Source organism: Mus pahari, chromosome 8 (genome assembly GCF_900095145.1).
Source record: "Mus pahari chromosome 8, PAHARI_EIJ_v1.1, whole genome shotgun sequence".
Taxonomy (NCBI): Eukaryota; Metazoa; Chordata; class Mammalia; order Rodentia; family Muridae; genus Mus; species Mus pahari.
In genome coordinates this window covers 96,775,707-96,788,041 of record NC_034597.1, presented here as the reverse complement: position 1 = coordinate 96,788,041, position 12,335 = coordinate 96,775,707, and positions in this window count along the sequence as shown.

Sequence of the window (12,335 nt, the reverse complement as noted above, 5' to 3'; positions counted from 1 at the left end):
TTGTGTCTCTAGCTGCATATGTAGCAGAAGATGGCCTAATTGGCCATCACTGGGAAGAGAGGCCCCTTGGTCTTGCAAACTTTATATGACCCAGCACAATGGAAGGCCTGGGCCAAGTAGTGTGAGTGGGTGGGTAGGGGAGCACGGGTGGGGGGGTATAGGGAACTTTTGGGATAGCATTTGTAATATAAATAAAAATAATAATAATTAAAAAATAATTTCTAAAAAAATAGAAAAACAGTGATATTAAATTTTATATTTTGTATACTTAGGTTGCTCTATTATCGATCTTCACAGACATTGAACAAGATAGTTTTGTTAAAGAGAATGAGACATAAATTAGGGCCAATTCTCTGAGCCAACATGATAATTACTAGCTTGATGGGTGGGAAACTACATATCATGTTCCAGTGTAATTGCAACAACAACAATAATAAAAATACATTTATTTAAAGGACAAAAATTTAATGAAACATTTTGACATATCTATTGAGTTATGAATTTTGTTCCTTAATCTATTTTCTTGTTTTTAAAGGTATTTAAACATAAAAATTTGCATATTTCTTGGAATATTCACTACTAGCAATGGCCTACATTTTATACTCGAATGTAAATTTATTTATTTAAAACCTAGCTGTGATCTATTGTAGCTCCTATAGTTGCGAAACATAATTAACTTACATGTGAATCTGCTTATAATTTTTCATCACAGCTGACTCAGAATGACGTCCAAGAATTTTTGTAAGGATAACATGTTGGTAAATTATACTGTTTTTCTCTAGGATAGCTTAGGAAATATGTGTAATTCTGGTAGTGGCAAATGCAAAACTAACAGCTATTATCAGACATTTTTAAAATCTAGAAATATGGTAAAATTGTATCGTTCACATTATTATTAATACAAATAAAAATTAGTACTATTATTAAGTCATGTAATTTTATCTTTATATTAGATGTAGACAATACATTTTTATATATGTATTTCTAAGATTTGCTATCATTCTTGGTTATATCTCTGACTCACCTGTGACTCTACTTGTAGATATAAATCTTACACAAATACAAATGATCATGTCTTATAATCTCATTCTTGTCCTCAGAAGGTTTTTCCCCAATAATGAATTTTCATAATTTGCTATACTTCTATATATTAGCATATATCTTTAAAACTGACATTATTCTGTTACGTTGCATTGGAGAATATTTAATTTATAATGTAATTCATTATCACAGGATACTATTTAACACTTTATTCTCAGAGCAGAAGCAGCCTCTTGCTTTCTAACGCACACAGAGTCTGTGGAATGGCTTGTCTTCTGCAGAATGTCTAGAGTCACATAGAACAGGCATGTACCCTGAGCCTTTGCAGTATTGTTGCAATTCGGTGTGACCAACATTCAAGCAGTAGTCTGTAAGCATTCCCTGTCTTTTGTTTCAAACACTGAGACTGAAAAGAACTTTGTGACGTGTACATGTGCCTGTAATGTACATCCTTAAGTGTGAATGGGAAAAATGAAGGAAGTCAGACGCCGAGACTAGGGAATCCATCCTACTTTATTTTGCAGATGCTGAAATATCTAAGTGACAGTGCAAGCTAGCCGGTAATGACAATTATTTTTTTCATACTAAGATTAATCACTGTCTTCTCATAAGTTACACTTTGGGTATTCATAGAAACTTTTCACGGTTATCTAAACTGAAGCAAATAAAAATAATATCAACAAAGCCTGTGGATTGAAATAGTTACCAAGTTTCTAATTTAGTTTTAAGCCACAAATAAAATAGTTGATTATGTGTTTTAAAGATCAAGTTAATCAAGAAAATTCTTTTTAAATGGAAATATAGTTTCTTGTATAGTTTCTTTTCCTTTTTTTATAATTATAACTATTACTCTTATTATTATATATATTATTTTACAGTCCAGTTGTTATCGCTCTCCTGGTCCACCCTGGGACAGTTCCTCATCTCATTCCTCCTCCCCAGTTTCCAAGAGGATGTGTCCATCCCCGACTCCCACAAGCCTTCCCAACTCCCTGGGGCTCAATTCTCTGTAGATTTAGGAGCTTCTTCTCTCACTGAGGCCAGACTAGGCAGTCCTCTGTCACATATGTGTTGGGGGCCTCATATCAGCTAGTATAAATAACATCTTAACCTACTTTCAGCCACTTTTTAATGTAAAAGAAAATGTGCTCTTTATTTATTTAACTGTTAGCTCTCCCCTACTGTGTGAATGTTGGTATGAAGCGAGTAAAAAGTCTTTATCATTTTGAACATCAGATATTCTTGATGGTGTTTATATTCTCAGGAGAATGCCCCTAAGAAATGTTCTATATGCTAAATTGGAAGGCATTTGTCAAGTGAGAGACGAGAACTGGGGTATGCTTGGCAGAGCCTCTGACTCTCCTTGGGGTGTATGAAAACAGTTGACTAATGGCAAGTGCACAAGCAGTGATGCAATGCACAAGAAGTGCAAGCCATAATAAGATGCTCATGACGTGCAGGCAACAATGCGATGCTCATGATGCTGTCAGGAAGAAATTATGAAATCTGAGGACTACTGAAGGAAATAGTACACTATGACAATGACAGAGATCTATTTCTTCGGACTGTCAATTAGCAAAGTAAAATGGGAAAGCCTAAAATAGTACAGGATAATTTAAGACTGTGTATATTCCTAACTCTATAATTTGTATGCTGTCAAATCAGAACCTCCTTAATGCTTTCTACATTGAGAAAGAAACATTGAGAGTGTTTAAAATTTCCAGTTACTCTTCCCCAATTCCTGTGGCATCTCGATGAACTCTACCACTATATTATCATACCTAATCTTTCCTTCGATGTTCTGTTTAACATGCTATCATTGATAAGTACCATGGATGGTGTTCTCAATACCTTTTGGTTTGCTTGCATCCATTTTTTGTTGTTGTTGTTTTGTTTTGTTGGAGGTCATGGTTATTAAATTCATGATTTCTTTTAAATCCAGTTACTTGCCTAAAGCTGTCCTATGCTGATTTTAGTGCTAGAGAAAAAACAGAAAACAACTGATGCTCATGAGTGGTAACGATTTTTACATTAAATGCCAATAACAGAGCTTGAGAGTGTCTTTTAATACTGAACATCATTTTTCTTCTTCACAGACTCCATTACTGACTTTTTGCTTTTCCAAAGTCTCTTGCCTCAATGTATTATATGCCCCCCCCCAGGAGCTATGTATATTTCTGGTAAATATGTTAAACCCAGTCACTTATACAGATATTGACAGTGAAGATACCCCTAACATTGTCCTTATCTTGATACAATTTTTCACACTTTATTTTTTGTTGAAAATGCTATTTTTTTCACCAGTTTTAGCTCTTTTGTCAAAGATCATGTGACCATAGGTGTCTGAATTCATTTCAGGGCCTTCAGTTCTATTCGATTGATCTATCTGCCTGTCACTGTACCAATACCATGCAGTTTTTGTCAGGATTGCTCTGTGGTACAGCTTGAGGTCAAGAATGGTGATTCCACCAGAGGTTCCTTTCTTGTGGAGAATGGTTTTCACTATCCTGTTTTTTTTTTTTTTTTTTTTTTTTTTATTCCAGATGGATTTGGAAATTGCTCTTTCTAATTCTATGAATAATTGAGTTGTGATTTTGATGAGGATTGTACTGTATCTATAGACTGCTTTCTGCAAAATAGACATTTTTACTATATTAATCCTGCCAATCCATGAGCATGGATGATCTTTCCATCTTCTGTAATTTTCTTAGATTTCTTTCTTCAGAGACATGAAGTTTTTGTCATACATTTCTTTCACTTGCTTAGAGTCACACCAAGGTATTTTCTATTATTTGTGACCATTGTGAAGGGTGTTGCTTCCCTAATTTCTTTCTCAGCCTGTTTATCCTTTGAGTAAAGAAAGGCCACTGATTTGTTTGAGTTAATTTTATATCTAGCTACTTTGCTGAACTTGTTATCAGGTTTAGAAGTTCTCTTGTGGAATTTTTTGGGTCACTTAATTATACTACGATATCATCTGCAAATAGTGATATTTTGACTTCTTCCTTTCCAATTTCTATTCCTTTAACCTCCTTTTGTTATCTAATTGCTCTGGATAGGACTTTGAGTACTATATAGAATAGGTAGGGAGAGAGTGGACAGCCTTGTCTAGTCCCTGATTTTAGTAGGATTGCTTCCCGCTTTTCCCCATTTAGTTTGATGTTGGCTACTGGTTTGCTGCATATTACTTTTATTATGTTTGGGTATAGGACTTGAATTCCTGATCTTCCCAAGACTTTTAGCATATAGAATGTTTAAAAAATGTCTCTTTAAAACTGTCATCTTATACATAGCAGGTAAATTATATAGCAGTCACCCATGAATCTAGAATTATTTATTTGCTTGTTTATTTATTTATTTATTTATTTATTTATTTAGATGGTATTCAGTTCTTTTATTCTCTGTGGCTGCACCACCAATATCTCTTCCTTACTGTAGAAGATACATTAAATTGAGAAATTTCATATTTAAATACTTGCATAGCTTATTCTAATAGTCATAATTTTAACATTGTTATTTTCCGATTGTGCTTTTAATGAATTTGTTCTACAATTTTAATAAATAAAATGAGCTATACTACTCATTCATATAGTGAAAGGACTTGAGATCAATGATTTAACTACAAAACCATCCTGTTAGAAAAGATAAGGCCAGTTTCACTAGAGGGACATGACAGTGATGGCAGGATGCATACTGGAACTGTAAGACTGGTTAGAAAGCCATTTTCCCAGAGACCACAGGCCTCTATAATTTTTTTGGATAAACATAATGTCAAACACTTTCCTAAATATTTATGTTTATTCTCTTCCAGGGTAAAGTTGACTTCCTAATACCCAATCCTCTTGCTCCTGTCTCTGTCCCCTAAATTTCAGGCTTATAGGTGTGTGTCACTCTATGCTTGGATCAGTTGATGGTTCTCAATTCTATAGCTTGGATGCTTACGTTTTATGAGAATATCCACCCACATGTGTCAATCACACCATGAATTCTTGCTTTCTCCACCAAAATTGTAGCATTTAGGTCCTTGTTCAGCTTGGCTACACCTCTGCTTTCCAAAGCTGTACTTAAGCATTATCTGTGTGCTATCATTCTGCAAAATGTCAGATGCAATTGTTGGGCCCAGTTGGAATTCTCTGTCTATCTCAGGGAGAGTTTTGGAAAACTCTGAGTCAGAACAAGGTCCTTTCCACAAGGGAAATCTGGGAGCAATTTTTTTTTTTCGTTTTATTTTTTTCTGTATATTTGTCAGTGGGTGGGATGATGGCAATTCTGTCTGCAATTCTTTAGCTCTTCCCTTACCTTTAACTTTTTTGTTATCAGATGAATCTAGCCCAGCCCTAGGAGCCTTGATATATCAGTGATTTCACTTCTTTCACCTCACAAATTTCTCTTTTTCCATTTCCCTCCCTCTTGATAGATCTAATTGTCCATGTTCTTCCTATCTTTGGTGTTTCACTAATTATTGGGAAACATAGAATTATATTCCTTAGCTCAAAGAATCATACTTAGTGCAAAAAAAAATCATGTTGGAATAGGGGCTTTCAATTAGGATCCTATCTGCTTCTAGTCAACTTTAATTTCTCTATCATTGCAACAGTTAACTTCAATTTAGGTCAATTTGTGGCTTCTCTCAAAATTTCTTGAGTTACATTCTTCTCCTAAAGCTAAGAGAGTCACTGACTTGAAGTCCTGGGATCTTCTGTTGTTGTTGTTGTTGTTGTTGTTGTTGTTGTTGTTGTTGTTGTTGTTGCTGTTGCTGCTGCTGCTGCTGCTGGCGGTGGTGGTGGCGGTGGTTGTAGTGGTGCTTAAGATGGACTAGACCATCTCTGTCCATAGTGTACTACAGAGTTAGTGTCTGAAATGAATAAGGGTAGCCCAATGATTCTAGAAACTATGGTGGAGCTCCTGTTGTACTACATCTTCAAGTCATGAACTTCTAATGGTTAATATAGACAAGTGGAAGAGTTTTCTCTAAAATCTGCCCCATCCAAACTGCAGGGATGCCAGTGGTCTATTGGTATATTAAATAGGTTATGTCATTTTTCCTTTTCTTTAAAGTGAAATACTTAAATTTTAATGAAAATATCTGGGTTGAAAATGAATGGTGATCAACAACCATTGTAATTGGGATGATATTTTATTATATGACTAAAGTCACAAGTTAATAAAGAGACATGAAACAACATAAAATTGTTTCACAAAAATAAAGATGAGTTTTATACTAAGGTGTACATGTAGAAGAAAAGTCCTCCAAAGTTGTAATTAAGAAAATTTTAGAAAACAAGGATACTACACCTCTCAAGTGACTTTCAACCTTTATATATTATAAGCAGAACCTGAAGCTATATTATGTGCTACAAATACCAAATTCATCATATGAATGTGGAGCTTATGAATGGTCTTGAAAATTTCCACATTTCAACTCTACCACCAGTGAAACATTGATAATAATAAATGTGCTTTGTTAAGTTGTTGGGAGCAAAAGACTCCATAAGTATTGATTATAAGACTGGGAAAAAATATTTGCCAAATCTTATCATCAATAATTAACTAAATTGGACAAAAAAATTCTTTGTTACCCATTTCTTTTTCCTTCCTCAATCAGGACTATTATTATTCACTATATTCTTCAATAAATTTGTACAAGGCTTTCTCCACTTTTTTCTGAAAACGAATACTAATTATTCTGAGATTCTCACATGAACTAAACAATATGAAGATAAGGAAGACAAAGCATGCAATCTGCTTATTTTTGCTAATTAATTGGAAAGAATATATGGTTATAAAATTATATATATATATATTAAAATCGATTGAATCAAAACATTTAAAGCAGAAGTAAAAGTATAACTGTATTTGCAAGTTTAAATTTTCTTTGGTATTTTATTTTATATGGTTAATACATTATCTTAAATACAGACAAGACCTGTGACTAGAATCTGTATTTTGATTCAGAAATAAAATGGTTATCTAATGAATAATCCAAATGGATATTATTTGTAGACATGCTTAATTAATATATCTATAAAATAATATTTTATAATATAATAGTTCTTTCTTCATACCAAGTAGTTTATAAATATCTCAGCTGTCTATGCTTAAATCACATTGTTTTGTACTGAAATGGGATTTATTTTGAATGAAACAAAATTTTTACAACAGTGAATTGGCCTAATTCACATCAAATTCAATGTAGCAAATTAAAACTCCTTTTTAATCTATTTAAAAATCCTTGGTACTTTGTATCAACAAGATACAATTATGAAATAATATTAAGAAAGGAGGTTTTTTTTCTAACCTAATATGAATTTAAAAATGGAGTGTATGTGTACATATATACTTTTATCTATTTCTATCTCTATCTTTCTCATCTATCATCTATCATCTATTTATCTTATCATCTATTGTCTATCTCTTATTATCCATCATTTATCTTATCTTCATCATCTATCTATGTGTACACTTTTATTTGATACTGCATATCTTTAATAAATTTATGTACATATGAATACTATATAGCATCTCAAAGGCTATGTGCTTTAAGGAGTTAACACAGTTAGGGAGACATAACTATCAAAAAAGGTTAAATCACTGACTACAAGTGTTGTTTTCCCTACTTACATCTCTACAATTAATTTACTTCAGAAGAGACTTCTAATAAATGCTGATGGCCTGCTCTGACAATGTCTGGGATATTTTCAGGACCAACAGGGACTTATATTCACTAGCAATCTTTTCTCTCCTTAATACCTATTGTCAAAAGCTGCTGTTAGATAGCACTGGTCGCTGTAATTAAATTGTCAATGTATATCTGTAACTCAGGCATTTCCTAACCTTCAACACATATGCTGCGCCATATTCAGTTTTAATGTTCCCTGTTGTTATTTGAAATTGCTATTGCTTCACTCTATCTTTTGAAGCTTAGCTATATCTTGCAGCTTTATATTTCTTCAGTTCATGATGATTGTGATCACTGAGAGTATGAGATATGTCTGGCATTATTCTGGTGGCAGCTATAATGAAACAGTCCTAATTTCTCCAGGTCTTTTTATCATCCATGGAACAGGAACCTATCCATTTGATCCTGTATATCTTTATATTCCAATTGAGTAAACCCTTAAGTATATTTAAATTTTGTTTTAGTTGATCCCCTAAAGAAGTATAAATATGAGCCAACAAGTATGCACTTTTTGTATGATCATGTTTTGTAGATAGTTTGTAAATGTATTTATTCATTTTATAAAAAATGGTATTCCTTTGAACCCAGTAATTGTATTAGAGAATATATACTCTTTATAAATACTTATCTAACATATATGGTTATTGATATGCTATTGAAAAGATTTTCTTATGTAAAATTAGGTAAATTATATATTACCACTTGAAAAGATATGCTATAATCTCATTAAAAGTTCAAGAATCCTTTTATAGATTATTGGGAAATAGATTTTTCAGAACATGTGCTACAGAATAAAGTAATGTATGAAACACCATAAGCAATGTGCTGTAATCACGCTTGAAATTGATTCAGGAAGGAAACATGATGCTACATGCCTGCAATTCCTGCAATCAAAAGATTGAGAAAGGAGGTAAGGAGTTCAAAGCCATTTAAAGCTACATAGAGATACCCTTCCTTTTATTATTTTCCAATTTTTATTAGGTATTTACTTCATTTANATTTNAAATGNTATCCCCAAAGTCCCCTATANCCNCCCCCCCNCTCCCCNACCCACCCNCTNCCCCTTCTTGGCCCTGGTGTTCCCCTGTACTGGGGCATATAAAGTTTGCAAGACCAAGGGGCCTCTCTTCCCAATGATGGCTGACTAGGCCATCTTCTGTTACATATGCAGCTAGAGACACGAGCTCTGGGGGTACTGGTTAGTTCATATTGTTGTTCCACTTATAGGGTTGCAGACCCCTCCTTAACAAGAAAAGAAAGTTTGAGAGGGCTTGCAAACAGGTATGAGAGAGATAATTAAGAATTAAGGTAATTCAATGTCTAGATGATAGATAGATAGATAGATAGATAGATAGATAGATAGATAGATATTCTCCTTAAATAGACTGAGCACAACATGTGTGTGTGTTTATGTGTGTGTGTGTGTGTATGTGTGTATACTTGCTTTGTCCTTGACTTTAGACTTCTTATAAGACAGGATTATGAGAAGTAATTTTCTTTTATTTATAAAATATCAAACCTCTGGTATTTCATTATAACAATTATAGTGGTCTAATTACTAATGAAAATTTATTGTAGATAGATAGATAGATAGATAGTCTCCTTAAATAGACTGAGCATAGCATGTGTGTGTGTGTGTGTGTGTGTGTGTGTGCGTGTGCTTGCTTTGTCCTTGACTTTAGACTTCTTATAAGATATGAGTATAAGAAATAATTTTCTTTTATTTATAAAATATCAAACCTCTGGTATTTCATTATAACAATTATAGTGATCTAATTACTAATGAAAATTTATTGTTTACCCTTACCAAAAATATACTTAAATTTCCACAATAGTTCTTACCTTTATGCATAGTGAAACATAATGTACACCATTTTAGGGTGAAAATCCTTTCTCAAAAATGAGTGAACATGAATACAAGTAATATAATTTATAGCACAATAATTAGTGTTCTATTTATTCAATTATTTCCAAAGCTTTACAAATATAATTTTATCACTTGATATAAATCTTCTTTGACCAAGGATTCCACCACCACTATGAAAAGTAGCTAGCAGGGTACACAGCTTCTCTCTCAGTGGGAGCTCGATTTCTATTTGCTTTGCAAAGGAAGAATGAAGCACCTTCAGCAGTATGATTGTAACATATCATCTGTTGAGGATTAGAGAGTAATGGTAATAATTTGCATTGTTTCATGTTCTCTGGAGTATTCCTGACCAGTAAATCATAGGAATTTATCCCTTATCTGTCATTGTGGTTCTGGGAACAGCAGTATCCACCCATATAGGGTATCTCCATCTATACTTTATAAAATTTATTTTATTCTTATGCTAAAGAGGTATACATTCATGTTACTTTATGATTATGATTATTATCCAAAATATCTCAGGAGGTTATAAGCATCACTTCTATAGAATGTTAGTCAAGGTAATTTCACTTATTCACATAGTAGTTTGCATTAGGTACCTATCAATTCACATCTCTTCTACTTGGAGGTAGTTTTAGATAGCATATTAGTAACTGATTAGATTGTCATTAAAATAGTATGCCATCACCCCAAGGAGAAAAAGACTGTAGAAAGAGTTGATGTGTGTCTTTAGATGTTAAACAATGTGAGAAGTACATGAGCTACTGTTCTTGGATAAAGGAAGCTACCACACCTCACCTTCATAGAATATCGAGACCATCATAGAAAAGAAGTAGATACAATGCATAGATCATGGGGCTCTCTGTTCCAACAGATACAGCTACATCACAGTTTCTGCATATATGACTCTTTCAGGAAACATCATGCAAGAGAGTACAGGAAGATTGTATGAGTCAAAATATCAGAAAGCCCTCTGTGAGATATGACATTCTAGAATGGATTGCACAAACAAATTCTGAAAAATATCAATATCAATAAATATGTTAACATGGAAGAGAAAACTTCACAGAGACCTATTCCCAGGTAATAAACTGTAGGCAACAATTGACTGCTGGAAGAAAGTGAATTAACCTCTTCTGAGCATGAGCACCCATATTGATGGTTATCCTTGAAGCCACATACATGCCACCAACAAAGCCATTAGGTTGTTTATATGTATTTGCGCATGCATGCACATGCACACACACACACACACACACACACACACACACACACAAATATAATCAAATGAAAAAAGACTGTATACTAAGGGATGGGGAGGGATGAGAGAAGTGCTTAGAACGATAGTTGGAGGGAACTAAGAGAAGCAATGGGAGGAGGGGGAGGAAAGAACATGATTTAAATGTTATTAAAACTCTTAAAATTCAAGAGTAAAAATAAAATACAATTACTAAAAACATTTTAGTTACATGCTATGTATAAACAAACAAATTGTTATGAGAAAAATATCCATTAATATACAAAGTCAAGCCCTCATGACAATGTAAATGCCTTGAATTCATATACAAATCAAGAGAAATTTTCTAGTCTGGTTAAATAACCTAACAACCAAATAAATTTGTCAGCATATATTATATTTATGTGGAAGGTAAAGTACTATATATGTTTATCACCAAATATCCTTAATTAATAGAATTTATCAATGATGATCCATCATTAAAGATTATTTTCTGAAATTCTAATTATAGAAATTCAGAAATTCTTTGCTACATATTTTTATATATTTCAGAATCATTTAGATATTTTATTGAATATATTTTATATAGTTCAGGTTTGTTAAAGAGTTACAAACTTTTGTAAAAAATAACTTCTCACTTAGATGTTAGTTTTTAGAAATATTTAACTATAAATTTTAAATTCCTATGTTTTAGAAAGCAGTTTTACGTAATTAATTTAATTTTATTATGTTTATTTACAAAGACTAAAATAGTTGGTCATGGCTTTTCTCCATTATGTAAATGGCCTATTATCCTAATATTGAAATATGGCAATAGCTATAACGACAGCTTCCTATTTTCTTGAACGTCAACAAGGATGTAGCAGATTTCAATGACCATAATAAATAGGCCATGAATTATAACAGTGAGTTGAGGCATATCTGCAGGATTAATAATGTTCTATTAATAGAATATCCATAATTTTCAAAATATCCTAGGTACACAAGAGACAGACTCCCAAGAAATTATATTTCCTAAATGTGTTTCTCACTGTTAATACCAAATATATTGTGTTCCTGAAGTTAGTTAAAATCATACATCACAAATGTATTCAGAAATCTTCAGTTCATGGATGAAATAATTTCATACTTTGTTTTGTTTGTTTGTTTTGTTTTTTGTTTTTTAGTTTTCCGAGACAGGGTTTCTCTGTATAGCCCTGGCTGTCCTGGAACTCACTTTGTAGACCAGGCTGGCCTCGAACTTAGAAATCCGCCTGCCTCTGCCTCCCGAGTGCTGGGATTAAAGGCGTACGCCACCACGCCTGGCTCATTTCATACTTTTAGAGAGTGTATGAAGAGAGAAATTATTATCCTTTGTATATATGTATGAAACAGACAAAGAACAAGCTTAAGTAAAATATTAAAATGGTAATAAAAAGGAAGAAGGAGAAGGAGAAGTAGAAGGAGGAAGAAGAGGAGGAAGAGGAGGAGGAAAAGGAGAAAGAGGAGGAGGAGGAAGAGGAGGAGGAGGA